A 17,314-nucleotide genomic window follows, 5' to 3' on the forward strand; every position below is an offset into this window, starting at 1 on the left:
CTTTTAATAAGATACAATAATTACACTGTAGTCACCACCATTCACGATGAACCCTTCGACAATAAAGAGGTCTTGACATGACTTTTAATAGGGTGTGTGAGCACCACGGACGGCAACATGTGCTCTGCAAAGTGCTCTCATTCGGGACACAACGGTGGTAAGGAGTTCCTGTGGTAATGCGTCCCATTTTCCCACCAGTGCGGAGATAACAATTAGTGTGCAGATCTTTGGAAGAGAGGTTATTCGAGGGAATGGACTGGCCTGCCCATTCAACCCCCCCCCCCCACCCCCCCACTTAAATCCCATCGAATTCTTGTAGGATGCAATGGGAAGATGGGAAGATGTAGTTGCCGACCGCGCTGGTGAAGGAACAGTCGCTCGACCACATGAACTCGTTAACAACCTTGCGGCCAGTACGAGAGCAGGTCGCAGAATATGATTTGCTATCACACGGTCCATTAATAACCATTTACCGTTCTTCTAATATCCAAAGGACCTTCACAAATCGTGGTGAATTCAAAATAATTACTAATTATGAAAATGTCATTTTTGCTAGTCTGATTGGGTATTTCTTTAAAGTTTCTTCCAAACTATACTGTAGCAATTCTTTCCATATATGGTCCACGTTTTATCGACCTATGTTATGTCGCAGTAACGAATCACGTGAAAGTTACTTCCGTCCTTAAATTTTGCACACCGCTGAACTTGGTGAATTTACTTGCACGGTTCAGTAACACAAAGTACTGTTTGTTGTTACCTACTGTGAGATAGTAATGGTTTCACCCCATCTCAGTTATTAGTGATAAAGATTATTTCACTGGTCCGAAGAGAGACAAAATATAAATACGGTTTGAAGTGTAGAGTACCTTAAGGAACACTTTGGCATGAAGAAATGTATTCATTGTGCACAAGTCAACAAAATCGTATTGTGATGCAAATATATGGTATGACGCAACGAAACGTAATGATTATGACACGTTATGTCAAGCAGATCATAGTGTGCTTCAGCTCCAGCTAAAGTTAGCAGATGACGTCAGCTAAAACGGTCGTAGCAGTGTGGTCGGAAGTGCTTCGCTCCGCATGTGCACCACGGCAGCGCCACCACTGGGTCAATGCTTGGAATCCGCCTCGTGGCTGGGCATCTGTCCGTCTTCAGCAGGTGCTCAGCTCTGGTGGTATGCAACTCGGCTCGCTGCATTGCTTCCGCCACAGGTTGTGGCGACAACCCTGAAACATGACACTGTCGTCAGAAGCGAGCAGGTCTCTTCATATGAAAAATGTAAACGAGAAGAGTAGTGGAAAACCAAAAAAAAAGTCCTGTGAGTCTGTATTTAAATTTGCTAGTAACTTAATTGTATAAATGTTCTATTAGGTAATACAAAGCAACACAGTTTCCAAAATCTCTGTTACAGAGTTTACAATGTTGCCCTTCTTTAACTGAGAATCACTTATGTACAAAAATTTAGATACGTTTCTTGTGAGGGCTCTTAGATATTGGTAATATTTTGGAGTTTTGTTTTTGAGCCATTGCTTTCCTGTGGCTACATGTACCGTTATATACCGACAGTCATGCAGTACCGCTGACACCAGTGGTAATATACTATCTTTGCTGCGACAGTTCATTCAGTGCGCTTGATTTGTAGCAGTGAACGAGCCGTCGTGAAATGCATATGGCTGTAGCCATGAGACATGTAAGCGCCGAAAGTGTGTCGTGGAACACGATGCCATTAATTATAGTTTCATATAGGACGTTCAATATTAAATTAACCAATTGTTTCAGGATTTCGGGCTCACATGCAGTTTTCAGAATTTATTTATATTCGCTATTGATACTCAACGACAAACAATAGAAATTAACAGAAAGTCTGACTGTTATAGTTTAAATCTTCGCATTGTTGTGCAGTCCTAATTAAAATGCTATCAGTTTTATTAATCATAATATCAATACGCGAACACCAAAAATAAAAGGACCGATTTTTAATATTAGTTATACAAGGAGGCCAATGAAACTTCAGTAATGAGAAAGGTACTTTGCCGTAGATGTGCGCACAGAAGGAATCACGTGTTTACGGAGCCATTAAGAGCAGTTAAAGAATGTAGATGCTTTCATATTTACGGTCTGATGATACCTTCCTTATCACGCACTAAAATTTCCACTACGGGAACGTCGGAAAATAAAGTGTTGCCAACGTCTGCCCTGCATTCCGATCAGGTGCTATGGAGGGCTAACACACCAAAGTAAGCTGCATTCTAGGGCAGTTGATGCGTACATGGTTCATTTGTAGTAACACACACATTCCGGGTATCTGCAGTATTACAACTGCTAGGGTGACGGAAATAACGTTACATATTGGGGTCATTACATCACTTATTTTTCTTTAAGAGTACTTTTATGTTCATTTGCCGCCGTCAACAGAAAATTTAAAGTAAGTTCCTAGTGTTTACTTTCTTCCTTTGGAATAACTTTGACTTCGGCCTCCCCTTATTATCCATAAACTATATTTGTTTTAGCCTGTGCCTGGAAGGAGAACGTTAGCGGGTCAGATTGAAAGACGTAGATCTAGACAGGTACCACTTTTGTATAGAGAAAGTAATACGAATGTGGACATTCATAATGATAATTCAAATAAGTTTTGTGCACTAAAGGTAACAGCATATAATTTTGGCAGTTGCAGCTGCAGTTTCATGTGTTTACAGTGCCTGGTTTGTAATGTAAAACAATTTGCATCCAAGTTTACAGTACGTAATGCAATGGCACTAACATAGTGCTGTTATAAGGGAAAGTTAATTGGCAGTGTCAAAACAAAGTTTATTTTTCAATGCAGTTTATGAAGGACACACTTTAAATGATCCAAGAATCCAAGACAAACCTAAGAACTATTTCAGTTATATTATAATCGCAATGCAGCATTTGTAATGATTAGTTTTCAGGATAAAATTTCAGACATAGTTTGGCATGCAGTGTATCACTTTAAGATCAACGTCCTTTTTTCATAGGTCAGGACCAATGACTTCTACATGTGGTCATGCGGTTGTTCATCGTGCTTTGCTCAGTTATTTTTTTGTGAATTCGACACTGCTGTTCGCTATAGAGTCAATGAACTATAAAACCAGGCATGCAACACTGATAACAACTTTATGGACGAAATTTCTATTGACTTAGAATGTGCAAATCCTTTTGTGCACTTTTCCACTGTGATGAAAGGCTATTGTGCAAGAGTCAAAAATGAAAATAGATAAATTTCTGTTGTTATTATGGATAGCAATAATTTACACTTCCGGCACTGCAATGACCCAGTTCAAAATAATGTGGCGGTTGTTTTTACCACAGCTGATGGTAAGCCACCATTCGAAAAACAATACGATGAGGTTTTCTTTTTTGGAAAAGAAGCCAGTAAAGTGAAAAATATTTTGGTTTTAGATTCCCCACTGATCCATTAGTATATCCATTGTCATTTCCAAATGGAGACGCTGAGTGGCATGATAATTCATTCCACAATATACTAAATATATCTACTGTGAGACAGCAAAAAATTAAATTACTGTGTTGCAATAGGCATGCTATCACCTTTTAATTAGGGATGATGTCAGCATCTTACATCAGTCACAAAAAATATATTTTCAGTGGATTGTTGATATCTATGCATGTATTTAAGCTTTGAGACTCGATTTCCTTAGTCACAATCAGTCTTCTAAGATCAGAAATGTATATTAACGGATGATATCATTTAGAACAAAACCTGAATGATACTATAAACATCACAAAAAGAGATATTTTGCTTTCTTAAATTAATGCTTCTCCAAGATATATGTATCAAGATTATTTGGATTCGACATTTATTCAAATCTTCATTGTTTGTTACAGTGACTTACAATCCTAATTGGCAATAAATTAATAACTATATTGATCCATATGAACTTTCTAATTTCCATCCAGAACTTATTGTGTGAGTGTACAAGACTATATTAAAAGAGTTAGCTGATTATGTTGTTATGAAACATATTGTTGGCGAAGTTCAAGCAATGATTTACATCAATGAATTTCAAAAAAAGAGGGTTGCTATTTGCTATATTTTAATATTTAATGTGTCAACTAGGTAGATGTTCATGATATTTAGAAATTCATATGTACAGAAATTCCAGATATTCGAATACACCAGATATATGTGGTAAAACATAAAATGCTTGGACGATATGGTGCACTTAATCAAGATTCTGTGTATATGAGAATTGGCAAATGCACAAAAAGATCCTAAAGATTTTTGTGAAATCGCGCATAGAATAGTTAATGGGTACCCATTGTACAGATAGAGCGATAATGGCGTTAGCGTCAATGTTCTAGGAGAATCACTTGATAAACTTTCCAGTGTACCATACAATCCATATTGACTTTCCCAATTTGATTGCATTGTGAATGTTGAAGTTTGTATTATAGCTGAAAGTGTTATTTTATTAAGTATGTATAGAAAGGATACGATAGTGCAAGTACAGCAGTAGGCAATGAAATAACACATGGAAACGAGGAAGTTCAGGTTGATATAATGAGCGGTTTCCTAAATGGGTGTTATGTCATTTCATCTGAAGCAGTATGGTGTATTTGTGAATTATCAATGGCCGTTTGGTAGCACACTATCATTAGGCTTGATATTCATTTACTGCACAAAAAACGCATTTACTTCAGATTTGTACAGGGATGGCAACCAGTCGAAAATGTGAGAAACAAAATTATTACCATTCTTTGTATTAAATAAAATCGATCCATCGGAGAATCTTTACAGTTATACTGACATTCCAATTTCTATGTGGGTAGATGCTGAAAAAAATGGCATAGAGAACTGCATGAAATCAAGGCTTGTCGTTGTCGGAGATTTCAAAAACTTTGTCTTCTTCTTTGTCTTCAAAGAGCTTTTATTAAATTTCAATTACAGTTTGTCTTTCGCATTGCAGGTACACTAAAGGGCACTGCCACAAATTATATACATTATATACATTATGTTTCCAACCACTTGTATGAACATCAAGAGCTCAGATGGAAACCCAGTTCTAAGCAAAGAAGGGAAAGCAGAAAGGTGGAAGGAGTATATAGAGGGTATATACGAGGGCGATGTACTTGAGGACAATATTATGGAAATGGAGGAGGATGTGGATGAGGATGAGATGGGAGTTGCGATACTGCGTGAAGAGTTTGACAGAGCATTGAATGACCTGAGTCGTAACAAGGCCCCCGGAGTAGACAACATTCCATTGGAACTACTGACAGTATTGGGAGAGCCAGTCCTCACAAAACTCTACCATCTGGTGAGCAAGATGTATGAAACAGGCGAAATACCCTCAGACTTCAAGAAGAACATAATAATTCCAATCCCAAAGAAAGCAGGTGTTGACAGATGTGAAAATCACCGAACTATCAGTCGAATAAGCCACAGCTGCAAAATATTAACACGAATTCTTTACAGACGAATGGAAAAATTAGTAGAAGCCGACCTCGGGGAAGATCAGTTTGGATTCCGTAGAAATACTGGAACACGTGAGGCAATACTGACTTTACGACTTATCTTAGAAGAAAGATTAAGGAAAGGCAAACCTACGTTTCTAGCATTTGTAGACTTAGTGAAAGCTTTTGACAATGTACATTGGAATACTCTCTTTCAAATTGTAAAGGTGGCAGGAGTAAAATACAGGGGCCGAAAGGCTATTTACAATTTGTACAGAAACCAGATGGCAGTTATAAGAGTCGATGGACATGAAAGGGAAGCAGTGGTTGGGAAGGGAGTGAGACAGGGTTGTAGCCTGTCCCCGATGTTATTCAATCTGTATATTGAACAAGCAGTAAAGGAAACAAAAGAAAAATTCGGAGTAGGTATTAAAATCCAGAGAGAAGAAATAAAAACTTTGAGGTTCGCCGATTACATTGTAATTTTCTCAGAGACAGCAGAGGACTTCGAAGAGCAGTTGAACGGAATGGACAGCGTCTTTAAAGGAGGGTATAAGATGAACATCAACAAAAACAAAACGAGGATAATGGAATGTAGTGGAATTAACTCGGGTGATGCTGAAGGAATTAGATTAGGAAATGAGACACTTGAAGTAGTAAAGGAGTTTTGGTATTTGGGGAGCAAAATAACTGATCATGGTCGAAGTAGAGAGGATATAAAATGTAGGCTGGCAATGGCAAGGAACGCGTTTCTGAAGAAGAGAAATTTGTTAATATCGAGTATAGATTTATGTGTCTGGAAGTCTTTTCTGAAAGTATTTGTATAGAGTGTAGCTATGTATGGAAGTGAACCATGGACGATAAATAGTTTGGACAAGAAGAGAATAGAAGCTTTTGAAATCTGGTGCTACACAATAATGCTGAAGATTAGATGGGTAGATCATGTAACTAATGAGGAGGTATTGAATAGAATTGGGGAGAAGAGGCGTTTGTGGCACCGGCTGGTAGGACATTTTCTGAGGCATCAAGGGATCACAAATTTAGCATTGGTGGGCAGCCTGGAGGGTAAAACTCGTAGAGGGAGACCAAGAGATGAACACACTAAGCAGATTCAGAAGGATGTAGGTCGCAGTAAGTAGTGGGAGATGAAGAAGCTTGCACAGATAGAGTAGCATCGAGAGCTGCATCAAACCAGTCTCAGGACTGAAGAGAACAACAACAACAGTGTAAGTTTAACATTAGACGCAACGTTAGATAAAGGATGTGACTTGAATCAAATGGCTCTGAGTACTATGGGAGTTAACATCTGCGGTAATCAGTCCCGTAGATTTAGAACTATTTAAACCTAACCAACCTACGGACATCACACACATCCATGCTCGAGGCAAGATTCGAACCTGCGACCGTAGCAGCTGCGCGGTTCCTGACTTAAGGGTCGAGAACCGCTCGGCACAGACGCCATTATCAATAACTCACTGAGTTTGGACGAGGTCGTGTAATAGGCCTACGAGAAACTGTATGTTATTTCTACGATACTGCAGAAACACTTGGCAGGACTGTACGCAACTGCTGGCGGCGGTAGAACGAGCAATGCACTGACCGCAAACCACCGCCGTATGCGACTTCAGATGTATGACTCGAGAGCTGCTTGGAGGGTAGCGTGGGGGTCAGCTGTATTTTATAATGAAATCTGATTCGGCCTTTGTATCAGCGACTGCTGTGTGTTGGTTAAACGGTGGCTAGTTGAGGGCCTGCAACCAACCTGACTGCGTTCTAGACACACTGGACTTACAACTGGTGTTATTTTCCGGGGTACGATGTCTTATGGCAGTAGGAGCACGCTCTTGGTTATCCCAAGCACTCTGACTCGGAAATTGTAACTCAATCTGGTGATTCGACCCGTTGTGCCGCTATTCGTGAACAGCTCTCCAGGGGATACTTTCCAACAAGATAACTCTCGCCCGCATACCACTGTTGTAACCCATCTCAGAGTGTCGGCATTTGCCTTGGCGTGCTCGATCACCACACCTGTCACCAACCAAGCACATATGTCACCCCATCGGACGAAGACTCCAGCGTCAGCCGCAACCAACATAAGCCGTCCCTGTATTGACCGACCAGATGCCACATGCATGGGACTCCATCCCACTAACTTACATCCAGCACTTGTATAATACAACGCATGCACGTTTGCATGCCTGCGTTCAACAGTCTGGCAGTTATACACATTATTACTGTACCAGCATATCATATTTCCAATGGCTTATCTCGCTCTAACATCAGCCTGTGATCCTGTAATGTCACCTGTTACCTGGACAAACTTAGTCCAGAAATTTCTTACGTTACACTAATTATCTTCTGGTTTTGCGATTTTTTTCCGTTAGTGTATTTGATGTGAATGAATATCCATAAGATATCGTCCCAAGTGTAGCCTCGGTCACAGCCCCTCGATGCTGAAAACTCGCAGCCCACCTGTGGCGCCGCCTCCAGCGTTGCGTTGTGGCGGCCAGAGGGGGCGAGCTCAGACCGCCCACCGTATTCTGCCGCTGCGTGGGCGCCCGACCCCGCTTGATGTCGCTTCGTCTCCTGCGAAAGAGGCAGACACAGTTCCTTCAATCACTTGTCTACGAAAACGTGTAGCACATGTGTCAATAAAATAATGTTGAAAATACAGAGAAAGGGCCTTCATTTGTTCTTCATATGATGACAGGAGAACGTACTAGATAACCTTTTCAAACGAACATATGTATTTATACACATTTACACACAATCTCAAGTTCCTAATATGTTCGTAGTCTTAAGTACAGGTTTCAAATCCAGTCAGACACTTCTACAAAGAAATCGTCCCTTTCAGGACTTCGAGAGAATATTCGAACTTTCGGTGTATGTCCATCTTTTCAGAGATGGTTGCGGAACCCGGCCGTTTGATACAGGATGTCAAATGAAACACCTTTCAGCCACCTAGTTTCCAAACTTATTTGGTTCTCGGTTTCGGCGATTTACTACGCCACCTTCAGGTCCAAAACCGACATGCAGGAATATTCCACCTCGGTTCTGGTCAAAACAGGGGCCAGCAATTCTGGTATTAATACATTTCTGCTTGCTGTAGTGATCACTTCAACCATCATTCGCCAGATGATACCAGTATTTCTGGCGAGCACCGAGGTGAAATCTTCGTGCACGACGGTCAGGGGCCTGAAGATGACTTCGCAGGTCGCAGAAACTGGTATCTAAATAAAATAAGTTTGGAAATTAGACAACTAGACTCTTCAAAGGTGTTTCATCTGACATCCCATTCGAATTTTATATTATGTGCAGTTTTCTGTCCTTCGCCGCAGTCACACTGAGACGCGGACTTCCATCCCCGTTGGTGAAGCAATGCTCCACATTTGTTCCAGTGAGTTCTGATCGGATTCAGTAAGTGGCAATGTCCTTCGGGTGCACCAACACCTCCTGATTGTTCCCCGGGAGACTTAATTAGTTGGTGATGCCTCAAGGAAGTTATCTCCTACCGTTTATTGTTCCAAGCACCTTGCATGCTCAGTCGCAAGGGTTCTGATAATGAAAATTCCGAATAAATTGGTAATTGTGCTTTCTTTTTATTCTTGTCCAGACTTTCAGCAGTGAATATGATCTTCTTATGGACGGCGGACGAATATTACTAAGAACCGGTAACCAGTACGTGTTTGTGGGGCCAATAAAGTGAGTGATGAAGTGGCTTGCTTAACTAACCTGTGTATCAGCTGTTTTAGTGCTAGCACTCCTAATCCACATAAAACAGCAGCATTCTGCGGCTGAGAATGAAGGAGTTAAAGCTGACAGCCTGAGAAATTGCAGTACCACCCCCCCCCCCCCCCCCCCCCCCCAGCCGGCTTGTTTTAACTTCTGGACTGTGTATTGTCCCAAGTTTTGATTCTAGCTGTCACAAAAAAAAGTTCAAATGGCTCTGAGCACTATGGGATTTAACTTCTGAGGTAGTCAGTCCCCTATAACTTAGAACTACTTGAACCTAACTAACCTAAACACATCACACACATACATGCCCGAGGCAGGATTCAAACCTGCGACCGTAGCAGTGGTGTGGTTCCGTACTGAAGCGCCTAGAACCGCTTGTCCACCGCGGCCGGTTTCTAGCTGACACATTCCTAAGATTGATTTTGCATGTGAATGAGCTACCTAGGATCACAACTAGCAATTTCGCGATGCAATATTGTAGATTTTGAAGTCTAAATTAGATGTTAGGTTCGTAGTTTGCTTGTTTACTGTGTAAGTGGAAAGTTGATACTGCGGCTTTATGAGCATTTGGTCAGAGAGTAATGGTTCAAATGGCTCTGAGCACTATGGGATTTAACATCTATGGTCATCAGTCCCCTAGAACGTAGAACTACGTAAACCTAACTAACCTACGGACAACACACAACACCCAGCCATCACGAGGCAGAGAAAATCCCTGACCCCACCGGGAATCGAACCCGGGAACCCGGTCGTGGGAAGCGAGAATGATACCGCACGACCACGAGATGCGGGCAGTATCATGTTCTAAGTGATCCAACTTCTTCATGTCGATGTTAGTGTTGCTCAGCTTCACTAAATTTCATTGTAAAAATATGTCTAAGGAGTTGCCTTTTCTTTTAGTATTTACTCATTTACTGAGTCGGGTACATCAGGACAATCCATTGTACACATTAAGAGAAATATTAGTTTTATAGTTACTGCTCTATTCATGATCACGGAACGAGAACACACACTAAATAACAGAAGAAAATTAAACAAGAAGACGAAGCAGTTTTTTCCACTGGAAGATACGATTAATTAATAATTTTTAACACTTCACATCAACGATTTTATGGAGTATTCGATCTTAATTTTCACTATAAAATTTGTCTTCACTGCAGAATTATACAAGGGTGGCCGGTTCTGAATGATCTGCCGGTTATCGCCAGATCTACAATAGGTAGAAAAAAGGATTGTTTGTGAACTGAACAGGCCTTGGAAGGCCCAACGGTACCGACCAGTCGCCGTGTCATCCTCAGCCCCCAAGCGTCAATGGTTGCGGATATGGAGGGATATACCGGATGGTCATCCAGCCAAGAGGTAGCCAGCTGGATAGCGCTGACGGGAACCGGTATTACCACTGCCGCAAGGCCGTTGGCCAACTGTTCTCGCTACGTACAGTATACTTTGTATATAAAAATTTCATTAGCTTCGTTCTACGCATGGAGATTTCTGTTGGAATCTACGTTAATTACTTTCTTACTGAGTGTGGCAATAGCCCGATTTCACTTTCTGTCACCTTGCGCATATGACAGTTTGTCTGCTTTTAAATGAAAAATGTCGTGATATAGAATACTAAACAACAATTCCCTTATGAAATTGATTCCCATTTTGGGAATCTAGATTGATATCAGCTGCTTATGATAAATGAAAATCTGTTCCGGGCCGGGACTCGAATCCCTCTTATGGGGAGCGGTCGACTTGACCACTTAGGCTAGTGGGCAGCCCTCCAGGGCCGACCCAACCTTCCACATCTCATGCAGCCTACGACACTTGCACACTCACATTTCGCCATTTCCGCCCGGCGAGGGAGTAACATTTTATCCTTAAGACAAAATCATTAGTGATTTCAGTGTTTCTGTATCTTCACATTACAATCTTCATCACACATGCACGAGTGCTTTACACGAAACGACCAAGAGCAGATATACTACCTTAAGTTTATAAGGTAGGAGACGAGATACTGGCAGAAGTAAAGCTGTCAGGAGGGGGCGTGAGATATGATTGGGTAGCTCAGTTGGTAGAGCACTTGTCCGCGAAAGGCAAGGTCCCGAGTTGGAGTCTCGGTCCGGCACACAGTTTTAATCTGCCAGGAAGTTTCATATCAGCACACACTCCGCTGCAGAGTGAATATCTCATTCTGGACCACCAAGTTCTTCTCATGGTATTTGCAAGACTAAGCCGGCCAGTGATGCTCCTCGACTAGCCTCACGGATCAAACAATCGAGAATGGCTCCTACCGAAGTGTGTTTACCGTTAGACTTATAGAGATTACCCAAGACCGGTAGAGAATTAAAATGAAAGTGTGTAACGACTTCGTAATATGTCACCATTCTATTAGTTGTTTACAGGCAATTGACAAACAATACAACGTAACTTATTTGAATACAACATCCAGGACCAGCTAGCAAAGCTTCATGACGACATCCATGTCACATTAAATCGGACGCCAAGTTATCACAGGAAGTGAACGGCTGATCGTGGGGCAAAGCAAGATACGACAAAAGAACTGCTAGACCTCGCAATCTCCACGACCATGCCACATTCGACACCTAATCCTAAAGGCATGGAAAGGAGAATGACAAACCACAGCAACATCGGACAAATTATGTGCGATTAGTAAGCCACCGCTGAGTGGACGATCTCACAAAGAGCCTCTAGCAGAGAGCCAAACATACTCTGCTGACAACACTTTAAGCACCGAGGAAAAAACCTGAACAAACCTACCGCGACTTGAATGTGGTGCCCACAGATAGTGAACGAGACACTGGTTGAATGCACCGTCCGGGCTAACATGAAGAAGAGTACAGAAATTGGACATTTCTCCCGGTCTCCCACTGACGTACCATGAGACAGCCGTCAAACTAACTCTGCATTTTATTATGATACGCGTTTATATTGCAATTTCTAAGCCCCAATTTCACACATTGGTATAAGGTATGGAGGAGGAACCCACTCCCGTAGTTTCACACAGATCAGTCACCAGCCTGACTCCAGTCCCACCCCCGCACACTGTGCTACTTGTACTCAAACAACATATCTGAAAGACCATGCTGATAGCTCCTGGGAAAAAATATGCATCATCATCGTTCACGTCTTTTTGGCTACTTTCTTTTTCTTTGAGTTATCACTCTCCTGGTTCCTGCCCTGTGCCAACTTCTTCATTACAGGGCAGCAATGGCAAACTTTCAAATCTCTCTTTTCCTCTACAGTTTTTCCTTCTACAGCACCCTTCAGTATCATGGAAGTTATTCTCTCATGTCTTAACAGATGTTCTACGATCTTGTCCCTTCTTCTTGTCAGTGTTTTGCATATACTCCTTCTCTCTCCGATTCTGCGCAGAACCTTCTCAACCTTCACTTTATCAGTCCACCTAATTCTCACATTATCCGTATCACCACATCTTGAATGCTTCGATTCTCTTCTGTATCGGTTTTCCCACAGTCCATGATTCACCACCACGCTGTCCTCAAAACGTACATTCTCAGTAATTTCTTCCCCAAATTAAGGCTTATGTTTGATACTAGTAGACTTCTCTTTGCTAGGAATGTCCGTTTTGTCAGTGCTAGTGTGCTTTTGAGTCCTCATTGCTCCGAATATCATGGGTTAAATTGCTGGCAAGGTAGCGGTCCTAACTCCATGTAATATGTGATCATTAATCCTTATGTTTCTCCCTGTTCTCATTTCTGATACTTCTCAATACTTTCCTCTTTCTTCGATTTACGCTAAGTTCACATTCTGTACTCATTAAACTGTTCATTCCATTCATCAGATCACGTAGTTCTTCTTCACGTTCGACTGCTGACCTCAGAAATTAAGTCCCATAGTGCTCAGGGCCTTCTTCACTTTCACCCGGGATGGCCATGTAATCAGCGAATCGTATCATTGGTATCCTTTCACCTTGAATTTTAATCCCACTGTTGAAACTTTCTTATATTTCCATCGTTGTTTCTTCGATGTACACATTGAACAGTAGGGGTGAAAGACTACATCCCTGTCTTACGCCCTCATTAATCCGAACATTTCATTCCTGGTCGTCCACTCTTGGTTCTTGTACATTTATTGTTATCCGTCTCTCCCTGTAGCTTATGGCTGTTTTCCTCAGAATTTCGAACATCTTGCAGTATTTTAGATTGTTCGAACGCTTCTTCCATGTTGACTGATCCTATCCAAGTGTCTTGAATTTTCTTCAGTCTTTCTTCCATTATCAACAGCAACGTCAAAATCGCCTCTGTGATGCCTTTACGCCTCTTAACGCTAAACTGATCGTCATATGACATATCGTCAGTTTTATATTCCATTCTTCTGTGTATTATTCTGGTCAGCAACTTGGATGCATGAGCTGATTGGCGATATTTCTGACACTTTTCCGTTCCTGCAGTTTTCGGAATTCTGTGGATGATGTTTTTCCAAAAGTCAGATGGTATACCACCAGACTCATACATTTTGCTCACAAACATGAATAGTCATTTCATTGCCTTTCCCTCAATTATTTTGGAGATTCTGAAGGAATGTATTATTCGATCGTAACCAAAGCTCTTTTGACTTCAGATTCTGATACTGCATCCCCTATCTCTTCCATACCGAGTCCTGTCTCTTCTTCAGTCACGTCGGCAGAAAAGTCTTCCTCCTCATAGAGGCCTTCAGTGTAGTCCTACCACCTACCTGCTCTCTCTCTCTCTCTCTCTCTCTCTCTCCTCTGAATTTAACAGTGGAATTCCTTTGAAATCTTAATTTTACCGCCCTTGCTTTTTGATTTCGCCGTAGGTAGTTTGACTGTTTTATATGCTGAGTCCTTCCGACTATCGTATCATTTTCGATTTCTTTAAAAATTTCCCTGCAGTCATTTCACTTTAGTATCCCCGCTTTTCCTATTTATGGCGTTTCTAGGTGACTTATATTTCTGTCATCTTGAATTTCCCTGAAAATTTTTATACTTCCTTGTTTCAACAATCAGCTGAAATATTTCATGTGTTACCCATGGATTCTGCCCAGTTGTTACTTTCTTTGTACCTATGTTTTTCTGTCTAAAATCTGTGACTGCCGTTTTTAGAGATGCCTATTTCTTTTCAACTGAACTGCCTACTGAGCTACTCCTTATCGCAGTATCTGTAACCTCCGAGAACTTGAAGCGTACTTGCTGATTCCTTAGTACTTCCGGATCACACTTTTTTGTACACTGCTTTTTTCTCACTAATCTCGTACACTTCAGCCCATTCCACATCACTGCTAAATTATGATCTGAGTCTACTTCTGTTGCTGGGTACCACTTAAATCCAGTATCTGATGTAGATACTGGATGACGTAATCTAACTGAAAAGTCTCCGTACCTTCCGATCTTTTCCAAATATACCTCCTCCTCGTGAGATTGTTGAATAGACTATTCGCTATTACTAGCTGAAATTTATTGCACGACTCAATTAATCGTTCTCCTGTTTCATTCCTAATACCAGGTCCATATCCTTCTGTAACTCGTTCTTCTATTCCTTCCCCTAAAACCGCATTCCAATCCCCTATGACTATTAGATTTTCATCCCCTTTCACGTATTGAGTTACCTGTTCAATACCTTCATGTTCTCACACTAACCTTATATCGTTGGCCTACAACGTCGGTTGTTGGTTGCCGGTGTTGGTTTGCTGTCGATTCTGATGAGAACATCCCTGTCACTGAACCGTTCACAGTAACTCACTCTCTGTGCCATCTTCCTATTCATAACGAATTCCGTTGCGCGATGTTCTGCTGCTGTTGATATTATCCTGTACTCATCTGACCAGAAATCCTTAACGTCTTTTCATTTCATTTCACTGACCCATTATATCAAGACTGAGCGTTAGCATTTCCATTTTCAGATTTTGTACTTTCTCTAACATGTCCAAACTTCTGACATTTTACGCCATGACTCATAGAACGTTATCCTTTCGTTGGTTATTCATCTTTCTCTCGTAGTCATTTCCCCCTTGGCAGTCCCCTCCCGGACATACGAATGGGGGACTATTCCGGAATCTTTCAGCAAAGGAGAGATCATTAGGACACTTTTTTTATTACAGGCCCCGTATCCTGTGTCTTTAATTCAGTGGTTCCTATTGCCTTCTGTATTCTTATGCCGTTAATCATTGCTAATTCTTGCGCCTTTTACGGGCAGTTTCTCTGAGCAAAGGCAAGAGATTGCCCCAAACCTCTCTCCGCTGCTTCGTCCTCTTTGACACGGCCGTTGGCAGAATGAAGGCGATTTCATAAATCGGCAGTCTTCCGCCCCCATTGCTAATGTGACGATTTCTATTCAAAACTTAAATTGCGCAGAGGCTTCAACCCGAGACCGGGAACGTTATGACTAGTAATCAAGGACGATACACCTATACCACGGTTCTACGTGATCTCCTTACTGTAATGCAAAGTACACTGTGGCGAAGAAAACCGTGGGGTGTCTCCTAATATCGCGTCGGACATCCTTTGCCAGGCATAGTGCAGCAACTCATGAAGGCATGGACTCAGCAAGTTGTTGGAAGTCGCCTGTAGAAATATTGATCCTTGCTGCCTGTATTGCTACAGAGCTGCTAATGCAGCATTTCCCATAAATTTTCTATGGAGTTAATGTCGGGCGATCTTGGTGGTCTAATCATCCGCTCGAAATGTCCAGAATGTTCTGACATGGTGCACTGTCATCCATAAAAATCTCATCGTTGTTTGGGAACATGAAGTCCCTAAAAGAGTGCAAATCGTCTCCAGTCAATGATCTGTCAGTTAGACCACACCGTTATGTAGCCTCCATCGCCTTCCATTGTGCTTTGTTAACAACTTGGGTCCATGGCTTCGTGGGGTACACGCCGCAGTCGAACCCTACTATCAGCTCTTCCCAACTGAAATCGGTGCTCACCTGACCAGGCCACGGTTTTCTAGACGTTAGGGACCAACCGACATGGTCACGAACCCATGAGAGGCGCTGCACAAGATTTGGTACCGTTATCTAACGCATTCATTTCGGTCGTCTGCTGCCATAGCTTATTAACGCCAAATTTCGCAGTACTGTTCTGACGGATAAGTTCGTCACACGCCCCACATTGATTTCTGCGATTATTTCACGCAGTGTTACTTGTCTGTTAGCACTGACAACTCTACACAAGCGATGCTGTTCTCGGTCGTCAAGTGAAGTCCGTCGGCCACTGCTGTGTCTGTGGTGAGAGGTAACGCCTGAAATTTGATATTCTCGGCACACTCCTGACACTGTGGGTTTCGGAATATTGACTTTTTTAAATGGAATGTCCTATACATGTAGTCTGAACTACCATTACGTGTTCAGAGTTTGTTAATTCCCGCTGTGCGGTGATAATCACGTCGGAAACCTTTTCACATGAATCACTTGAGTCCAAACGATAGGTCCGCCAATGCACTGCCCTTTTACACTACCCGCGTCTGTATATATGCATATCGCTATCCCATGATTTTGTCACCCCAGAGTACAGGGACCGAAAGGTTATTTACAACTGCTGTAAGAATCTAAGGACATGAAAGGGTGCATTACTTGTGAAGGGAGTGAGACAGTACTTTTACGTTCTTCAATCTGTTCATTGAACAAAGGGAAGGGAATTTAAGTTCAACGAGTGGAAACATAATCTTTGAGGGTTGCCGACGACGTAGTAATTCTTTCAGAGCACTTTAAAGAGTAGTTGAACAGAACGGATAGAATCTTTTTAAAAGAGGTTATAAGATGAAAATAAAGAAAATAAAAACTAAGGTAATGGTATGCTGCCCAGTTCTTATTTCCATTTTATGAAAAATTGATCGTAAAACAAGGGTAATGGGATATCCTAATTCAGTCAAATGATGCTGATAGTGTTATATATTGCGAAACGAGATACTATAACTAGTCGATGAGTTCTGGTATTTGAGCAGAAAAAAAATGTATGATCGAAAGTTTCAGACAAGAAAAGAATACATCGAATAAATAATGATGCGTTACTCAATGGAATTAAGGAATTGAAATTTATGGCGCAACTGCACTAACAGTTTGGATCTCTTGGTAGGATACATCTTTTGGCTTCCAATAATATATGTTACGTAACAGAAGGAAATGTGAAAGATAAAAATTGTATAGGGAGAGCAAAGAT

General features: G+C 41.6%; 1 long non-coding RNA gene across 1 annotated transcript in view; it reads right to left on the reverse strand.

The window, feature by feature from the left end:
- Positions 1–599: 599 nt before the first annotated feature.
- LOC126282107 (uncharacterized) overlaps positions 600–17,314 on the reverse strand; it is a 44,335-nt gene continuing 27,620 nt past the window's right edge. The window contains exons 2-3 of the long non-coding RNA XR_007551328.1: positions 7,907–8,020; positions 600–1,227 (exon numbers count right to left, since the gene is read on the reverse strand). This is a non-coding gene — a long non-coding RNA (uncharacterized LOC126282107). The remainder of the gene's footprint in view (positions 1,228–7,906; positions 8,021–17,314) is intronic.

Source organism: Schistocerca gregaria, chromosome 7 (genome assembly GCF_023897955.1).
Source record: "Schistocerca gregaria isolate iqSchGreg1 chromosome 7, iqSchGreg1.2, whole genome shotgun sequence".
In the NCBI taxonomy this organism is placed as follows: Eukaryota; Metazoa; Arthropoda; class Insecta; order Orthoptera; family Acrididae; genus Schistocerca; species Schistocerca gregaria.